Genomic DNA, 21196 nt, shown 5'->3' on the forward strand with positions numbered 1-21196 from the left:
AATATATATATATATATATATATATATATATATATATATATATATATATATATATCTATATATATATATATATATATATATATATATATATATATATATATAACTATTCAGTCAATTCTGTCAATGTATAATTACCTTTCCATCGATTTACTTAACCTTTTTATTGACTTTTTATTTACGGAAGAGAAACTTTCGCCATCGCAAAATCAAAGGGGTAAAAAAAAAAAAGAAGACATTATTTCCTTTTCATCCATTTTACTTCACCGGGCAAACTTCATTTTTTTAGAAACGAAGGAATTCTCCTGCAAGCGGATTCTCAGACTCCTTACTAATCCATCCATGGCAAGTTGGAGGTGACCTAATTATAGTCATTTTCACGTTTTTCACCATAATTCAACTAAAGCTTCTCCGAACAGACCAAAATTGCGCTCTCTACATAGCTTAGAACAAGTCACATTTAAACATAATGTACATCATACACCTCCAGGTTAAAGGTCGGGGAGAAATGGCGGTGTGAAAAAAAAAACAAAATTCGTCATCGCTCAATTTCGCCAACGCGGATTCTCAAAGACTGTTGGCCTTCCTTCCAAAATGTTCTTTCATCATAATGGCGTACCTGCAATGAAGTTGTGCACATGAGATTTGTTTCCTATCCTCGACCTACTTTTTTGGATTGTGATCTAATGAACAAAAAACACCTTTTTCATGATAACTTCCATATTTTTCGTCCGATTTACATGACATTGAGTTTTATGGATAGATTGTCGATATGGACACATTTCCTTTATTTACATTATATCTCTAAATGTTGAAGGTCAAGGTCATATGGCGATCCTAAAACAACATGGCCATTGTAGCGGTTCCCGCTGAATGTACACAATCGCCTTGCACCTGCCAGGACGCGGCCAGGGCGCGATCGCCATGCCGGGCTCGTCCGGACGGGCCCAGACGCACCTCTCCTGGGCATGCCCGGACTCGCTGTTCCCGGGCACGCCCGAACCTCCCGGGCACGCCCGGTCTCGTCTTTCCCGGGCATGCCCGCTCTCACCTTTCCAGGGCTCGCCCAGAGCGCCCGGGCACGCCCAGCCTCGACATGCCAGGCCGCGTCCAGGACGCCCGGGCATGTCCAGACTCGCCTTTCCAGGGCTCGCCCAGAGCGTCCGGGCATGCCCGCTCTCGCCTTTCCAGGGCTCGCCCAGAGCGCTCGGGCACGCCCAGCCTCGACTTGCCAGGCCAGGTCCAGGACGCCCGGGCATGTCCAGACTCGCCTTTCCAGGACTCGCCCTTGACACCCGGGCATGCCCGGTCTCGGTTTTCCCGGGCAAACGCCCCGGCATAAATGTGTATATATATTGCTGCCCGATAAACGGGCTTGTGAGAATACCTGAGCTGTTTTGTTTCAATAAAGCAACTCGGACGAATTCCGTCTTTGGTCGCGTCAATTCTTTCGACTCGCGTTGGAGCGCAGCTCCTTCACTGGTGACCTACCGACATGGACATGCCAGTGACTCTTAAACTGCCTACCTTCTGGGAGGCTCACGCGGCTGTTTGGTTCGCCCAGGCGGACTCCCAGTTCGCCCTGCGAGGCATCACCGTGGACGACACCGCTTCCACCACGTCGTGGCAGCGCTCAGTTCCACCACCGCGGCCCGCGCCCTGAGCCTCCTCGAGCACCCGCCGGCTGCTGACAAGTATGACGCGCTGAAAACGCTCCTCCTCGACGCTTTCGCCCTCTCACCGGCGGCACGCGCACGGCGCCTGCTTGACCTGCCCGAGCTCGGCGACACGCGCCCGTCCGAGCACATGGACTATATGCTCTCGTTGCTCGGTGAGCACTCTCCGGATTTTCTGTTCCGCGAGCTGTTCCTTCGCCAGCTGCCTCACCCGGTACGCCTCGCCCTGGCTGGCACGTCGATCACCGATCCCCACGCCCTCGCCAGGGAAGCCGATAAGATCTCCTCGGCGGGCCAACACATCGGCGCGGCTACCTCGAACCTGCCGCCGTCCGAGGCAACGCCCACGATGCCAGAGCACCCTGCGCGGTTGGAGGCCGAACTGCCGGTGCAACTGGCGGCTGCCACGCCGCGCCGACTGCTTCCGACACGACGGCTGGGGCCTCCACCTGACCAGGCGTGGTGTTATTACCACGCCAGGTTCGGACACAAGGCTCGGACGTGCCGACCCCCGTGCACTTTCGGCAAGTCGGGAAACGGCCGGGCCGGCGTTCATTCCCAGCCATGAGTGCCGGCCACTCGGGCAACTTGCTTTTTATTCGGGACAAAGCGTCCGGGCGGCGTTTCCTTTGTGACACCGGCGCCCAACTGAGCGTCATACCCACCTCCGAGCAGGACAGGCGGGACGCCGTTTGCGGCCCCTCTTTGGTCGCTGCTAATGGCTCAGCCATACACACTTTCGGCCCGCGCGACGTCACCCTCTGCTTCGGCAGCCAGCGCTTTCAGTGGACCTTTGTGACCGCCTGCGTCCCCATGGCTTTGCTGGGCGCCGACTTCCTCTGCGCGCACGGGCTGCTGGTCGACGTCAAACGACGTCGCCTTGTCAACGCCGAGACCTTCAGCTCCCTGGCGTGCACGATGAGCAGCTCCGCGCCGACCGAACTGGCGTGCACCCTCCCGACGGCGAACGAGTTCGCTCGCCTGCTCGCGGAATTCCCGGCCCTCACGCGGCCGACGTTTTCGGCCGTCGCAGTGCGGCATGGGATCGAGCACCACATACCCACTACGGGCCCGCCGTTCTACGCCAGGGCCCGCCGCCTCGACCCGGCCAAGATCGCCATGGCAAAGGCTGAGTTCGACGCGTTGGAGCACCTCAGCATTGTGCGGCGCTCCAATAGCACGTGGGCCTCACCACTGCACATCGTGCCAAAGCCGGGGGGCGGATGGCGCCCGTGTGGTGACTACCGCCGCCTCAACGACGCTTCCACCCCCGACAGGTACCCGATCCCGCACATCCAGGACTTTTCCGCCCGTTTGGCGGGACGGGTCATATTTTCCAAAACTGACCTCATACGGGGATACCACCAGGTACCTGTCCGGGCGGCCGACGTCCCGAAGACGGCCGTCATCACGCCGTTCGGCCTGTTCGAATTTTTGAGGATGCCGTTTGGCCTCAAGAACGCGGCCCAGGCGTTCCAGCGCTTAATGGATGGCGTGCTGCGCGACCTGCCATTTCTTTTCGTCTATCTGGACGACATCCTCGTCGCCAGCGCGTCCCGCGCCGAGCACCTCCTCCACCTCCGAACACTGTTCGGTCGCCTCAGCGAGCACGGTTTAATTGTCAACCCGGCCAAATGCCACTTCGGCACGACGACCGTTGACTTTTTGGGCCACCGCATCACCAAGGCCGGGGCCGTGCCGCTGCCGACCAAGGACGGGGCCATCACCACGTTCCCGCATCCCCGTTCCATCAAGGCCCTACAAGAGTTCCTCGGCATGGTGAATTTTTATCACCGATTCGTGCCCCGCGCTGCTCAGCTCATGCGGCCCCTTTACGAGGCCCTCCGGGGCAAGCCGGCCAAACATGACATCGTTTGGTCCGCGGCCATGGACGCGGCCTTCGCGAGCGCAAAACGGGCCCTCCCCGATGCAATGCTGCTGGCTCACCCGGTGCTCAACGCGCCCATCGCCCTCACTACGGACGCCTCCAACTACGTGGTGGGCGCCGTCCATGAACAATGGGTGGATGGGGTTTGGCAGCCACTCGCTTTTTTCAGCCGGCAACTCCGGCCGAACGAGTTAAAATACAGCACGTTCGACCGCGAGCTGCTCGGTCTATTCCTGGCCGTTCGCCATTTCCGACACCTCCTGGAGGGCCGCCCGTTCACGGCTTTCGTTGACCACAAGCCGTTGGTCTACGCAATGGCCAAAGTCACGGAGCCGTGGTCGGCCCGCCAGCAGCGCCACCTCTCCGCCGTGTCGGAATTCACCACGGACATCCGGCACGTCGCCAGAAAAGACAACGCCGTGGCCGACTGTCTTTCTCGGGCCAGCGCGAACACGGTCCACCTCGGCGTGGACTTCGCGCTCATGGCGGCCGACCAGACCACCGACACCTCGGTGCAGGCCCTCCGGGCGGCGGACACGGGCCTCCGCCTGGCCAACATCCCCTTCGCGGGCACCGTCCTGCTCTGCGACGTCTCCCAGGGCCAGCCTCGCCCCATCGTGCCCGTTTCCTGGCAGCGACGCATCTTCGCCTCCATCCACGGCCTTTCTCACCCGGGCCGGAAAGCTTCGCAGAAGCTGGTGTCGGCGCGTTTCGTCTGGCATGGCCTTCGACGGAGCGTCCGTGACTGGACCAATGCCTGCACGGCCTGCCAGCGGGCCAAGGTCCACCGCCACACCCAGGCCCCGCTAGCCCCTTTCACCGTGCCTGCACGGCATTTCGACCACGTCCACGTGGACCTGGTGGGTCCCCTGCCCCCATCGCGGGGGTTCATCCACCTGCTCACCATGGTGGACAGGACCACCAGGTGGCCGGAGGCCGTGCCCCTCACCTCCACCACCACCGCCGACGTGGCGCAGGCGTTCATCGCCACCTGGGTCGCGCGCTTCGGCGCACCGGCAGACATCTCGTCCGACCGCGGCCCACAGTTCACGTCCGAACTTTGGGGCGCGGTCGCCCGCTCGTTGGGAGTCACGCTGCACCGCACCACGGCCTACCACCCCCAAGCCAACGGGTTGTGCGAGTGGTTTCACCGCTCCATGAAGGCCGCACTCATGGCCGGCCTTCAGGACGATGGTTGGACCGACCGGCTGCCGTGGTTCCTTTTGGGCCTCCGCACGGCCCCCAAGGAGGACCTCCGGGCATCCGCCGCCGAGCTCGTCTACGGCCAGCCGCTCCGCGTCCCGGGTGAGTTCGTGCCCAACGCTACCAGTCCCTGGTCCGCCGCCACCAGCGCTCGGACCTCCAGGAGGCCGCCCGACGATTTGCCCCGTGCCAACGTCCCGCCACGGTGGCCCCCAGTCCTACGTCCCCCCCGGCGCTTCGCACAGCGGAGTACGTCTTTGTGCGTCATGACGCGCACCGGGGGCCACTCCGGCCGCCGTACGACGGGCCCTTCCGGGTCCTGCGACGGGGCGACAAGTCCTTCGTCATCGATGTCGGCGGCCGGTCGGACCGGATCTCTGTGGACCGCCTCAAACCGGCGTACGTGGACGTCGACCAACCACCACGGTTGGCCCTTCCTCCGCGGCGAGGCCGCCCCCTGTCCACAGTTCCCCCCGCTCGACCACCCACCACCAGATCGGACCCCCCCCCCCCCACGACCCTCCAGGGGTCGCTTCGGCCGGGTCATCCGGACCCCCCTTAAATTGACCCTGCCGGTGCAGGTCGATTCTGGAGGGGCGTGTGTAGCGGTTCCCGCTGAATGTACACAATCGCCTTGCACCTGTCAGGATGCGGCCAGGGCGCGATCGCCATGCCGGGCTCGTCCGGACGGGCCCAGACTCGCCTCTCCTGGGCATGCCCGGACTCGCTGTTCCCGGGCACGCCCGAACCTCCTGGGCACGCCCGGTCTCGTCTTTCCCGGGCATGCCCGCTCTCGCCTTTCCAGGGCTCGCCCAGGGCGCCCGGGCACGCCCAGCCTCGACTTGCCAGGCCGCATCCAGGACGCCCGGGCATGTCCAGACTCGCCTTTCCAGGGCTCGCCCAGAGCGTCCGGGCATGCCCGCTCTCGCCTTTCCAGGGCTCGCCCAGAGCGCTCGGGCACGCCCAGCCTCGACTTGCCAGGCTGCGTCCAGGACGCCCGGGCATGTCCAGACTCGCCTTTCCAGGACTCGCCCTTGACACCCGGGCATGCCCGGTCTCGGTTTTCCCGGGCAAACACCCCGGCATAAATGTGTATATATATTGCTGCCCGATAAACGGGCTTGTGAGAATACCTGAGCTGTTTTGTTTCAATAAAGCAACTCGGACGAAATCCGTCTTTGGTCGCGTCAATTCTTTCGACTCGCGTTGGAGCGCAGCTCCTTCACCATCATTGGATCATGGGGCAAGGGTAAGTCATGGGAGATCGCCAAAGGTAAGCCTCCTCCGGTCGGGTGATCGCAGATATCTGGTGCCCTTATGATGCCCTTAATTTAGACATGGCCTCTTCTTCTTCTTTTTTCATATCCATTATTGGCTGAGGGCACAGGTGTGCCACTGATGCAATTCCCCCTGTAGGTTAAAGCAGGAATTTGTAATTTATTCAGAATGCGGGTGATATCTCACCTACTCTTCGTGAAATACACCATGGGATCTTTAACATCCACAACCTAATGCTGGAAGAAAGGACACCCACGGACTATATAGTCCTCATCGAGGCCAGGCCATAAATACAATAGCTGCATAAAGAGAAATAAAAGAGAGAGAATGTGAAGGTGAGGAGTGAAAATGAGAAAGAAAAGTGTACAATGAAAAGTGTATGATGTTTGTTTGTAAGAAATTGATATTAAAGCTAGGCCCGGTAGCGATAGTTTGAGTGAGACAGGAAGCAAGACCAGCAATCCTGACACGGAGAGTGCAAGATGGTTCCGGACACCAGTAGTACTACTTCGTCCGAACGGTAGTACTACCCTGGGTTGTTGCTGTCTCCAACCTTCTACCTAAAAAACCGGTCCATCCGGATGGGTGTTTTTTAGGAGACACGATCTCCTTACTGGATCGTCGTTGGATCCCGAAGGGAGCTCATCTTCCCTTTAACAGGTATTGTTTTTAGTCCTGCAGGTGTCACAGTCACCCTACCCACTGGCAAGCCAGTGAGTGTAGTCGGTTTAGTCGCTCACTACGCGACCATGGGGCAGGTAGCATTGGGTAACATGTTACCAGTGACAGTCAAGAGCAGTCAAGAGACCGACCTGACTAAAAGTGACTATGCGGGTGTCTTCTGATAGCTCAGGGAGATGGATGCCCCTGCCTTGACTAAAAGTGACTGACCTGACTGACATACAGTGCCTAAAGAAAGTATTCACATCCCTTGACTTTTTTTCTACTTTGTTGTGTTTCGATTTAAAATAGATTAAATTGAGATTTTTTTTGTCACTGATCTACAAATAATACTCCATAATATCAAAGTGGAGTTTATTAAATTTTGTTTTACAAATTACTGAAAATGAAATACAGAAATATCTAATTTACATAAGTATTCAACCCCATGAGCCAATACTTTGTAAAAGCACCTTTGATAGTGATTACAGCTTCAAATAATCTTGGGTATTTCCGTATCAGCTTTTCACATCTGGATTTGGGGAGTTTTTTCCCATTCTTCCTTGTAGATTTGCTCAAGCTCTGTCAAGTTGAATGGGCAGCGTCGGTCTTTGTCGTCTGTCATCCGTTGGATGGGCAAGTCTTTCCACAGATTATCAAAGGGATTCAAGTCTGGGCTTTGGCTGGGCCACTCATGGACTTTCATGTTCTTGTTCTGAAACCATTCCAGTGTTGCTTTGGCTGTTTGTTTGGGGTCATTCTCCTGTTGGAACGAAAATCTTCACCACAGTCTAAGGTCTTTTGCACTCTCAAGCAAGTTTTCCTTAAGCATTTGCCTGTATTTGGCTCCATTCATTATTCCCTCTATCCTTAGACGTCTCCCAGTCTCTGCCACTGAAAAGCATCCCCATAGCATGATGCTGCCACCACCATGCTTCGCGGTAGGGATGGTGTTAGATCGGTGATGTTAGCAAACTACAGTGAGCAAACTGCCAGAAGTCGCGTTTTGCATTCAGGCCAAAGAGTTAAATTTTCGTCTCATCAAACCACATAATATTTTACCTCATACTCTCTGAGTCTTTCACATGCATTCTTGCAAACTCCAGGCGTGCTGTCATGGGCCTTTTTCTCAGGAGTGGCTTCCACCTGACCACTCTCCCATAAAGCCTAGACTTGTGAAGTGCTGCAGAGACTATTGCCCTTCCGGCAGGTTCTCCCATCTCAGCCAAGGAACTCTGGGGTTCCGTCACAGCGGTCATTGGGTTCTTGGTCACCTCCCTGACCAAGGTCCTTCTTGCCCGGTTGCTCCATTCGGGCGGACGGCCAGCTCTCAGAAGAGTCTCGGGTGTTCCATATTTTTCCATTTCCTAATGATGGAGCTCACTTTGCTCTTGGGAACATTCAACTCTCTAGAAATTGTTTTATACCCTTTCCCAGATCTACGCCTCCTCACAATTTTATCTCGGAGTTCTACGGACAATTCCTTGGATTTCATGGTAGAGTGTCTGCTCTTACATGCACTGTCTACGGTGGGACCTTATGAAAGGTGTGTGTCTTTATAAATCATGTCCAATGAATTGAATTGGCCACAGGTGGACCCCATTCAAGTTGTCCATGGGAGGGTTCCTAAACCTAAAATTCCACTTCGACATTATGGGGTATTATGTGTAGAACAATGACAAAAAAAAATCTTAATTTCATCCATTTTAAATTCAGGCTGCAACACAACAAATGTGAAAAAGTCTGGGGTGTAAATACTTTCTGAAGGCACCGCATCTACACATATAGTACTGCTAGAAGTACCCGTTACTTCTTTGATGGATTTAATCAAACGATAATATGTTGTACTTCACAAATATTCTGCTCTATTCACTTTATAATTTGCCTAATGACATCTTCCATCTGATTGGAAGTCAGCTAACATCACCTTCATCAACCACGTTAAATCCATGTTTCATGCACAGATGGAAATGAAATCTCTTACAGTTTTGTTTTCATCTCTTTTTCTTTTAATGTCATGTTTTTTTCTGGTAATTATTATCTTTTCTTTTAATGTTTTTTTTTTTTTTTTGCCCCAGAGAGGAGGGTTATGTTCAAAATGGTGGCAAGCAAACAGGAGAAAGCTTTCTGCGTCCTGGAATTCGCCAAAACAAATTCAGTAACAAGTGGGCAACAACATTTTCAGGACAAATTATAAAAAGAACCCACCAACCAGGAAGTCCATCTATGACTGGTATAAACAGTTTGAAGGCACAGGTTGTATCTGCAGGAGAAAGAGCACTGGATGCCCTCAGACCTCAGAGAAGACTGTGCAGTGAATTTGGGAAACATTCCAACGCAATCCAAGAGAGTCAACCAACAGAGCAGGTGATGAGCTACAAATTCCTCAAATGACAGTTTGGTGTGTACTGCGGAAGCGCCTAGTCATGAAACCTTACAAGTTGGAGTTACGGCAAGCCCTGAAGGCCAGTGACAAAGTCATTCATTACGATTTCTGCTATGAAATGCAAGAGAGACTGTAGAATGAAAGGATTGCAGAAATGACAATTTTCTCCAATGAAACAACTTTCCACTTAAGTGGGAAGGTCAACCGCCACAATCTCAAAATCCACATGTTGGTGTCGAACATGAATGCACTTCACCTAAAGTTAATGTGTTTTGCGCCATTTTCAAGTGTGGGAAGAACTGGATTAACGACTCGATGTGTGCCGCGTCACATGTGGGAGTCATATAATGTGCCGCATCACATGTGGGCGTCATATCTAGAGCTTGTAAAGTATGAAAATAACTTTCAAATGTCTCCCATAATATATAAAGCATATCGCCATATTTTCAATAGTACTTATGCAATACATTTCTGAAAGTGTATACTTCTTTTTGAATAATATATATATATATATATTCGCCGTTAGAGTATAAATTGGTTTCTTTCACAGGACATTGCTGTTTCAGAGTATAATCCAAAAGCTTACTTTGACTTGAATATCGAGGTGTCATCATATTTATAGGCCAAGAAGGTGAAACTCCAACAATATCCATGAGCTCAAGGTCACTGTGTATGGTGAAGGTACCCTTCATATTCGACAGCAGCCAAAGGGATGGATGACCTCAAACATTTACGTGCTCTCTTTGAAGATGACCCCAAGTCAGGAGGGCTGGCAGATGTGACCTATCTATAAACTGTTGTACAGATCGAGGCATTAATCACTGAGGTCACCGAGATACCCACATAACTTGTAATTACTCAAGGCAGCATTTGAACCATCACTCATGAACTCCATCAAAACATCAGCGCTCATTAATGACTGACATAATGTCACAAATTTCTCAAATCCCAATGCAGATCGAGCCAATTTAACTTGCTCGTTTGGTACATGGTGATGAAACATTGGTTCACCGCTGGGATACTGAAACCAAAATGGAATAGAACAAAACACTGGCATCACACACAAGGTATGGCAGGCCATCAAGGACAAAAATCGAGGGATGTTGACCAAACAGTGCGCTAATCCTTCAGGGCGTTGTGCCTGTACACAAGGGCCATGTTGCACAGAACGCCATTCATAACTTTCTTTGGCAGTTCTATCATAACCTCCCTCTCCCAAGTCCCCTTAAAACCCAAACGTAACCTCCGGTGATCATCTGCTTCAACATTTGAAGTCTCAACTGTTTGGTCATAGATTTACCTGCGATATGACCTGACCGACACAACCGAGAAGTGGCTGAAGAAGCAACCTGAAACTTGTATTTCATTGGCCTAGACAATCCAAAACACATGGAGGAAGTGCATTGGAGACAAGGGACACGATATCAAATGCAAAAAAGAACTTCCGTGTGTCTCAGAATATTGTTTCTCATTCGTAGAACATTTTCAACACTCCTCATATTTATCTAACGGTATTCATTGCTGACATCATTCTCAGTGAATCAATGGACAAAACCGTAATGCACAAGGCCATAGGAGGAGATGAAACCAGTGCTTTTATGAATCGAAACAGCTGCAGACTAAATGTGGCTCCTACAATTACACAGCAACGCTCAAGGGATAGGCACTCTCCCATCTGAGACATCTCTTCAGTTTCTTCCTCCTAGAAGGGCATTGTTGTGGGTATCGATGCACAATCTACCCCTTTACCTCATATCCCTCTGTTTCACTCTTCGTGGGCCTTCTGTGCTCAAATCCGCTCGCATCATTCCATCCACGTCTCTACTTTCAACCGCTTTCAAACGCCCAACAACGTCAATGTGCTGCCGACAGCATCCTGTGGGAGGGCATGATCCAGCTTTAATGGTGTAACATGAGCCTGGACATGTCACCACCACACGAGGGTTCACCCATGGTAACAACAAATGGGCAGTGGTGAGTTCCAGTCATCGCTAGAAAATCCAGGTGTTTGAAAATAGGGACAGCCTATAGAGAAATATAAATAGAACAAAGCTGAAGAGGTAGACAAGGCTGCACAGTATCAGAGTAAACAGGTACATGCAGCATGTGTGACAAAGTATGCTTTTCACGTTTTCGTCAAACCTAAAGCATTGAGAGTACCAGAATTGAAAGCTTTGATAATTTCTACCTCCATAACTAGCATTGTTCCTTGTTCAGAGACAATCGTCAATCTTTCTTCAAGAGATGGATATAAGCAGATTGTCCTTGTTAACCACAATGCCAGTGAAAACCACAACATTGGATAATCACCTATACTACAAGAGAGTCAGCCTGGTGTTGGCTTAGTGGCTAGGGCGCAGGCTTGGGATCCTAGGATCCTGAATTCGAATCCCAGTCGTGGTGGTGGCTTAGCGGTTAGGGTGCCGGCTTGGGATCCTAGGATCTTGAGTTTGATGCCCAGTCGATCACTGAATTAACGTCAGGGTGCTTGACCCAACCTGTCATCCTTCCGAGGTCGGCAAATTGAGTACCAGCTTGCTGGGATGAATGATCCCGGTGTGTACCCCGATTTAGAATAGGTACACCGTATCCCTGCGCATCCTAAGAGGCGACTAAGGGTTGGCGTCAGGAAGGGCATCCGGCCATAAAAACATTGCCTCAAAAAAGGGAACCATGATTGTCATGGGGCCCGCAAGGCTAACCCACGCTCTGGCGGGGGAAAATGGCCTTAAAACGATCATTCACTACAAGAGCGTCACTTGTCTGTCTGTCTGTGTGTTGCCATTGTTCTCAGAGATGTCTGAATAGATCTTCGTCAAACTTACAGGCGGTCATCAGTTCGTCTCGGGGAGTGTTTCAGGCAAAAAAAAAAAACATAAAAAAAAAAAGCTCCATTTTTATGTTTAGCACTCCATGGTGCCTGTGCTTTTGTAGCTATTTGAAAGGTAATATTAAATTATCGTGTGTGTGTGTGTGTAATATTATAATATGAAATATAAATTTTCCTTAGTGGGTGTAGGGAGTGTTTTAAGCACCCACAAAATAAATAAATAAATAAGCAAATTTCATTTATTCAAAATGCCAACAGGATTAGACCATCACCAGGCAACGCCAGGTACTCCTGCGAGGTAGGTATAAATAGCAAAGAAGTGCAGATGTCCACTGACTACATACTATGCTTTAATAGACAGTTACCAATGGTTACTCCTGGTTAGTGGTTTCGTTACCACTGCAATACTACGGTGTTACTATAAGTGAATCCGGATGGTTAGTATGGATCACAGGATAGTTACTTTGGGATAGCTAATCATTGTCACAGCTAATTGCCTGGTTACTATGGGATACCACATTGTCATTCCATGGTTAATGTTCACTAATCCAAAAGGACTCTGTATTCATGAACAAAATAACATGACTTTACACCACACACCAACAATGTAAAGTCTACCAGTTTGGTGTTGTACAATAACTTCCCTCTGTTTCGCATACAGGAAGAGACATACATTCGTACACTGTCCCAAGGATAGACGTCAAGCCGGGTGTCTCATCTACTAGCATCAGTTGGTGGGCGTTAAAGAGCCCACGGTGCCCTTCATGAAGAGGAGGTGAGTTTTCTCCAACACCATGAACAAATCACAAATGACTGCTCGGATGTGCAGGTGCACTGCATTGGCGACACAGCTTTGCCTCAGTAATGATGCAACCAACGAGTCAAATTTAGAATTGAATCCCAGTCCAATAAGCAATGTCTATCAACTTCCCTCTGTCTTGTTAGCAAGTTGCATAATTGCGCATTATGAGTACAAAAACAAAGCTCGAGATATGTACGGGCCTGGAAGGGTCTTTATGAGACAGCATCAAGCAACATAACTGTTGCATTAACAACCTGTCCACAAGATTTGCACACAGGACAGACACATGAAATCTAAATCTAAAACTATATGTATTTCTATATACCATTTTCCTGTAATTCACCAAATGTCCGTCCGTCTGTCTGTCTGTCTGTCCGTTCCCAGGTACCGCAAAAACGGCTGAACCGATCGCGACGAAATTTTGGGTGGGTAATCGTGGGACCCCCTGGAGTAAAATAGGCTAACATTGTTTTTCCAATTTCAGCTTTGGTCTCCAGCATTTTCAGGTTTGGACTCCCACCTAACGTTATTGTCCCGGGTACCGCAAAAACGGCTGCAATGATCGCAATGATACACCTCCATGCCCGATACACCTCCATGCCCATGGGATTCCCACGAGTGACCCCACTAGTACCTATATACAGACTTGGCATTTAATATGGATTATATATTTTTTTCTTGACTTGGGTTTACTTTCTGAACTCAGTATATCAATCTGGTGAGTTTCTTTTACCCTTCGGTGATGTCTTTGTTGAAAGAACCATGTCACTGTCTTTCGCAGCAAGAAGTCAATAACAGGATTATATCACAGGTGGCGTGACAAAATGTAAGGACAGGTACATTTGACGATTGGCTTCACAATCGGGTATATAAGGGTTGTTGCATTCTGTATTAGTGGAAAACAACTGCTGCACATCTACAAAAGTTATTGCCGCTTCCTCTGGAGATGGTCCGTCAACTTGACAATGCTGTTTGTCATGGAGTGGTGGCTTTACGAAATTCTGGCATGAAACAGCGTGCTATTGCTCGGCAGTATGGCATCACTCAAGGTCAGGTGCCAAAGATCCTGAAACGAAATGCTCAGAGGGGTGTCCCCACTCCAATACCGAGGCCAGGACGTCCATGCAGAACCACAAGGAGAGATGATCGCCAGCTCCACCGGCTAGTCTGCAATGGCCGTACCAAGTCAGCTAATCGGCTTAGGGCTGAGTGGCAGCAACTGACAAATGTGCCTGTATCCAGAAGGCTAGTCAACCAACGACTGGTTCAAGCAGGCTATCGTGCCAGGCGTCCCCTGAGAAAGCCACGCCTGACCAGACAACACAGCCAGCGCCGATTGCAGTGGGCCAGAGAGCACCGTCAATGGCAGCCAGGACACTGGAATCACGTGACCTTCAGTGACGAGTCTAGATTTCTGGTCTATCGTCAAGATGGCCGCGTCCGAGTGCGCAGACAAGTGCATGAAGCCCACAACGAAGATTGTATAGTGCCAAGAGTCCAAGCTGGAGGTGGTGGGGTGACCGTTTGGGCTGCTTTTCATGCAAGGGGCAAAACTGACCTGGTTGTTCTGAATGGAAACCTGAACCAGTTCAAGTACAGGGTCATTCTGGAAGAAACATTGCTTCCATTTGCTCGTGCAGCCTTTCGAGGAAACTTTGTCTTCCAAGATGACAATGCACGGCCTCATCGTGCTCGCATGATCCAACACTTTCTTGCTGACCGTGGTGTAGAGCATATGGAGTGGCCTGCCATGTCCCCAGATATGATTCCGATCGAGAACTTGTTGGCAGAATTAACGCGTCAAATCGACAATTTGGACCAGCAGCCGACCTCTGTGCGTGAATTGCAGCAGACTATTGTCACTGCATGGCAAGCGATTCCTGTCCAAACCTTGGCAAATCTCGTGAACAGCATGCGTCGACGTGTACGTGCTCTCCTGAATGCTCGTGGGGGTTACACGAAGTACTGAACTGTAATTTTACTGTCTGTAATCCCAATCATAATTTAGCTTTAGTTTTAGTTGAAAATTTTTTGGGCTAATGTGCAAAATAAAGAGATACTTCTGGAAAACGTACAGAAGTTTAACACAGTACTGTCCGTGAATTGAGTTCGATATCAGTTTCCATCACTTTCAAGGATCAATTGATTTGCTTCGAAATGTCAAATGTGGTTTTTGTTTCTTTTAAAGGTCACATTAACAAAATGTAGAATAATTTCAACATAATTCCAATGAACTTTTAGTTCTAAGTCATCTTGAAAAGTAAGTTCACCCCCACAAAAAAAATATTCCATATTAAATGCCAAGTCTGTAAATACAAGTTGGGCGATTATGTCTGAATGGGGTAAACGTTGTCATGAAATTGTGTCTAAGTTCGAGCCCAGGTGTCATGCGACTTTTGGCCGCTGCACGTTCGTTATAAAGATCTTGGACATTAAGCGCAGCGACCACTCCTGTGACATATATTGTGTGTGCATGTCTAGATTGGTACGTAGAATCACTTTGCTCAGTGCTTGCTTGTGCTTATACCCATTATTGATTCAGATGGATGCTGAGTACTGATATTATATTTGCTGATTTCTTCCCCAGGTATTGCTAAGGTTTGATTTCGATTAAACTCATGATCTGAGACATTGTTGTATCCTTGATTCTTACAACACTTAATCGAAATCATCTCTCGTCTGATTGACATCACCATGGCTCACAAGATGTTACAACTACCTAACTTCAGAGGAGACCCTCAGGCGACGGACTCATCTGCCTAGCTCAAACACTGGTTGCGTCTGCTGACAAGCTACCTGCAATCCCATGCAGACCTCACGGAAGAGATCAGGCTAGCTGTCCTACATTCTCACGTGACCCACACCGTCTATGAGTTTATTTCTCATTGTGATACTTATGACACCGCCGCAGCCGAGCTACGTCGAATTTACATTAAGACCCGGAGTGTGGTCTACACTCGTTACCAGCTCGCTTCACGGCGACAGGACCGTTCAGAATCCATCGACCACTTTCTTCAGGACTACGTCGTTTAGCCAAAGACTGTACTGCTGAAGCCCAAATGCATGAGCAGGTGCGCGATGATCTTATGCGCGATTATTTTGTCTCGGGGATCTACTCGCCCATAATACGACAAAGATTGCTGGAGATGCCGAATCTAACGCTACAGACGGCCAAAGATTTGGCCCTCGTACTTCACGAGGCACAGACACAATCTGAGGCATACGGCCGGCCATACGTCACGGCAGCCGTAACCGGGGAGGGACGCCCGGAGAGTGATGCTACTGCAGAGCGCCCGGTTGCTGATCCCCCGCTGGCGTCGGAGACAGCGGAAGCTCCCGAAGCTTCAAGACTGAGCTTGACAGCCACTGCTACCACAGCCCCTTCTGCCGGGAGTAACGCTAAGTACTTTTTATGCGGAAATAGGAATCACTTGAGGTCAGTTTGTCCGGCGCGGGAAGCAACGTGTCATTTGTGCGCTCGGAAAGGCCATTTTGCAAAAGTATGCCGTATGCCACGAGGCCGGCGTACACGCTCGACACTGACCATGATCCTCTCATCGCCCGAGACACAATCGGTACCACGCACGACGTTGACTGGGATCATCTCACAGCACGGAGCTCGATCGGCACCACGCGCGACGTTGACTGGGATCATCTCACCGCACGCGGATCGATCGGCACCACGTGCGATGCTGCCCGGCGTCGGGCCCACGCGTGTGGCTTGATCGCCACCACGAGAGACATCCTCCAGGCCACCCGGACTGTCCAGCGCTGTTGTTCCGGTTCTGATTGAGGGACAGATGGCAAACGCCTTGATCGACACGGGTTCGACTGAGAGCTATGTTGACATGAGACTCGTCCAGCCGCATGGCTGGCCGATTATCGGGACATCGCGCCGTATCTTCATGGCTTCCCAAGCACTTTGGATGCGTACGAAAGGAGAATGCCGGGTGAAAGCTAGTGTTCAATGGCCAAATGTATCCAGATGTTCGTTTAATGGTCTTACCCACGTTTTGTGCAGAAGCACTGTTGGGTCACAATTTCCTCCATCGTCATGGTCAGTTATAAATGACATTCGGCGGGGATAATACTCTTTCTGTGTGTGCTCTGGCCGGGATGGAAATAGAACCACTGTCGTTGTTTCCCAATCTGACTCCTGAGTGCACCCCGGTAGCCATTAAATCGCATCGATACTCCCGGGCTCATACGCAATTTATTGCTGAGGAGACTAGTCGCCTCCTAAAAGAGGGTATAATCGAACCTAGTCGATCGCCCTGGAGAGCTCAAGTGTTGGTTGTCCAGACCGAAAATTATCGCAAATGCTTGGTAATTGACTACTCACAGACGATTAATCGGTTTACGGAATTGGACGCCTACCCACTCCCAGGATTGGATGCCCTGGTCCGACAGGTGGCACAGTACGCGGTGTACAGCACTTTAGATCTCCGTAGTGCATATCATCAAATTCCGATTGCTGCAGCCGATCGCATTTACACTGGCTTTGAATCCGGTCAGCGGTTGTACCAGTTCACACGTTTACCTTTCGGAGTCACAAATGGGGTCACATGTTTCCAAAGGGCCATTGATGACATAATTGCTATGGAACAATTAACAGATGTCTTTGTTTACTTGGACAACCTAACGGTTTGTGGGTACGATCAAGCTCATCATGATGCTAATCTGCAGCGATTCCTCAAGGTTGCGCGCGAGTACCGTCTGACCCTGAACGAGGCGAAATGTTGCTATTCGGTGCGGACATTAGACCTACTGGGGTACACCGTGACCCAGGGCACCATCACCCCAGGCAAAGAGCGACTGCGACCCTTGCTCGACATGGCCCCTACACATGATCGTGCTTCTTTGAAGCGTGACCTCGGGCTGTTTGCACATTATTCAAAGTGGGTCCAAAATTTCTACGAAAAGCTTCATCCCCTTGTGGATTGTAAAGTGTTCCCCATGTGTCACGCTGCCAAGGTCGCCTTCCATGGACTGAAGTCGGACATAGCTGGCGCCGCTGTGTCGTCTATAGATGAAAACATTCCCTTTGTTTTGGGAAGCGATGTGTCAGACCACGCGATGGCTGCCACACTCTCCCAAAGGGGGCAACATGTGGCCTTCTTTTCAAGGACTCTCTCCTCCGCAGAGAGACGTCACTCGTCAGTCGAGAAAGAGGCGTATGCCATAGTTGCGTCTATTAGGCGTTGGAGACCATATTTGCTTGGCAAGCGTTTTGAGGTCATCACTGATCAGAAAAGTGTCACTTTCATGTACGATACACGCCATGCCCAGCGCATTAAGAACGAGAAAATCACTCGGTGGTACATAGAATAGCAGATTATTGCTTTCGCATCAAGTATCGCCCGGGGCGGGATAACCTCGCAGCAGATGCCAGATCACGACCAGCGGTGTGCGCGAGTCTCACCTCCTTTCAGGATCTGCGTGTTCTTCATGAAACGTTGTGCCATCCCGGTGTGATTCGTCTAGCTCATTATGTGCGCTGTCGTAATTTGCCCTACTCTGTTGAGGACATTCATCGTCTACGTCGCACTTGTCCCGTTTGTGCTGAATTCAAACCCCGTTTATATAAACCGCAGATGGGGACACTGATCCAGGCTACTAGGCTGTGGGAGAGATTGACTATGGACTTCAAAGGGCCCCTACCGGCTTCGAGTCTACCTGCTTCTGCTAGTCTTCCGGTTTCGGGTAGCTCTCGCTACCTCCGCACGATAGTGGACAAATTCAGCAGATTCCCTTTTGCTTTTCCGTGCAGTGACATGACGGCTGGGGACGGCCATCCAGTGCCTGCAGATTTTGTTTTCCATGTTCGGGAATCCGGGCTATGTGCACACCGATCGAGGCGCTGAGTTTTTGTCCCAAGATGTGCGAACCTTTTTGCTTCAGCGAAATATCGCTTCTAGTTATACCACTCCGTACAGGCCCCAGGCGAACGGTCAGGTGGAAAGATTTAATGGCATTATATGGAAGGCCATTACTAGGACCACATTACTAGGAAGGCCATTACCCACGGACTAGGACTAGATCGATGGACTTGGATGGTACACGGGGTGTTAAACTCGATCCGGACTTTGCTGTGTACTGCTACAAATCAAACTCCTCACGATCGTCTGTTTCGTTACTCACGCTGTGCAGGTGCTATTCGACCTTTGCCGGGTTGGCTTGCCGAGCCCGGACTGGCCTTCCTCAAATGCACGGTTCGCCAGAGTAAATATGACCCGCTCGTTGATAAGGTTCATATTCCCCAAGCCAATCCCGACCACGCTCGAGTGCTGCTGCCAGACGGACGCGAGTCTACTGTCTCGGTGCGTCATCTCGCTCCGTGCTGGGATGCTGCTAGGCCGGAGCTCAGTCCGGGGAATCCGATGATGGGGAATTCGCCGTCAACCCCACCCCCTCATGCGCCCGATCCGATCGACATTGAGGTTCCGCCGCCATCACCCGAGATAGGCGGTTATCCCGGCGAGGGTGAATTCGGACACGTGGTTGAAGCCCCTGACATGTATCGAACGTGCACCGGGAGAGAGATTCGCTGTCCCGATTGCTTCAGCTGGGATTAACATGGCTCGCTGCTTTACGTAATCATCTGCTCTCTAAAGTATTCCCACACTGCTATATAGCTTGCTAGCTTGGTTCTACCCTCTGGGAGAAGTGTAGTTTTAATGCCAGGGTGAATGTCATGAAATTGTGTCTAAGTTTGAGCCCAGGTGTCATGCGACTTTTGGCCGCTGAGCATTCATTATAAAGATCTTGGACATTAAGCGCAGCGACCACTCCTGTGACATATATTGTGTGTGCATGTCTAGATTGGTACGTAGAATCACTTTGCTCAGTGCTTGCTTGTGCTTGGATGTTATACCCATTATTGATTCAGATGGTTGCTGAGTACTGATGCTGATTTCTTCCCCAGGTATTAGGGATTGATTTCGATTAAACTCATGATCTGAGACATTGTTGTATCCTTGATTCTTACAACAAACGTCATAACCACAACACGTATAACGCTGGATGATATCTCATTTAAGAGCTCTTGGGCCCAGACAGTGCATGCAGAGGTCTAAAAATATTGATATTCACTCAATTCCGAGTTATGTGCATTTTTGTGCCGAGTTGCACACACAAGTGGTGTTTAAGCTCAGCGTGGTTGGTCCACACACCTACATGAAGTAAAAAATAATATGATGACAAGCTATTCAGTTAATTCTGTTGTCAAAGTATAATGATCTCCGCCACCAAAGGTGGACGGAGGTTATGTTTTCACCCCTGTCTGTGTGTTTGTCTATCTGTTTGTTTGTGAACGAGATATCTAAAAGTTGAGGATGGATTCGGAAGAAATTTGGTTGACATGTTGTGTATGTGACAATGTTGAAATGATTAGATCTTGGTCAAGATCCATATCCGAATCTCGACCTGAGAATTGTTTAAGTGATTCTTCACCTTTGGGAGATGGAGCCAAAAACGACATACACCACAATATCTCAAAAAGTTATGGATGGATTCGGGTGAAACTTGGTTGACGAGTCGGTTCGGTGATAAAAACCAAGCAGATTAGACTTTGGTTCAGGTCCGAATCCAGATCAGGCCTATCAGTGAGATACATAACGTAAACTGTTCAGCCTGGCGGAGGTGTGCTCTTTACCGAGTGTCGTTTTCCTTGGTTGTGTGTTTGACGTATATGCACTCCAAAACTGCTGAATGGATAAACAAAGCCATATAAGTACTGTCGGACCCCGCTATTCCCGGTTCTGCTATTCACGGTTCCACTATTCACTGTTCCGCTATTCACGGTTCCGCTATTCGTGGTTCCACTATTCGCGGGTGATAAAATGCGACCTGTTTGTTTCTCTATTCGTGGAAAAGTGTCCCGCAAATTTGTGGGGGGTTTTTCTATTCGCGGCCATGTTCCGCGAAATGGCGGGTTTTTTTCCCTATTCACGGCCGTGTTCCACAAATTTGCGGTTTTTCAGGGGCATTGAAACAATGCTGCGCCAGTGCGCCATTCAGTCGTAAGATTTTCATCGACCTTCGCGGATTAATCGTCGACATTCTCTGTATTTGCCTCATGATTCACAGATTTTGCCTCGCCATTCGTGGATTTTGCCTCGCCATTCGCGATTTGGTCTATTCACGGATTTTCACCACTCGGGAACCAATCCCCCCTTTTTCCATTGAAACAATGCCCCACTATTCCTGGTTTCGCTATTCGTGGATTTTCCAGGAATATATCCCCCTCGAATAGCGGGGTCTGAGGTGTATCAAAGGATGAGTTGAAAACTGCTGGATGACCTTGGGGGTGCGCACAGGAAGGTTTTAGGCTTTAAATAAAATCATACTCCAGGGGTTCATTGTGGGGGTAGGACCCAAATTATCTCGATGTAAATATGTATCGTATAGCAGTGCTCCAAGTAGCAGGTATTACACGTCATCTCCAACAGTGATCCTGGGGGGCTTAACCTGCCCG

The sequence above is a fragment of the Myxine glutinosa genome, chromosome 2 (genome assembly GCF_964187855.1).
Source record: "Myxine glutinosa chromosome 2, kmMyxGlut1.1, whole genome shotgun sequence".
NCBI lineage: Eukaryota > Metazoa > Chordata > Myxini > Myxiniformes > Myxinidae > Myxine > Myxine glutinosa.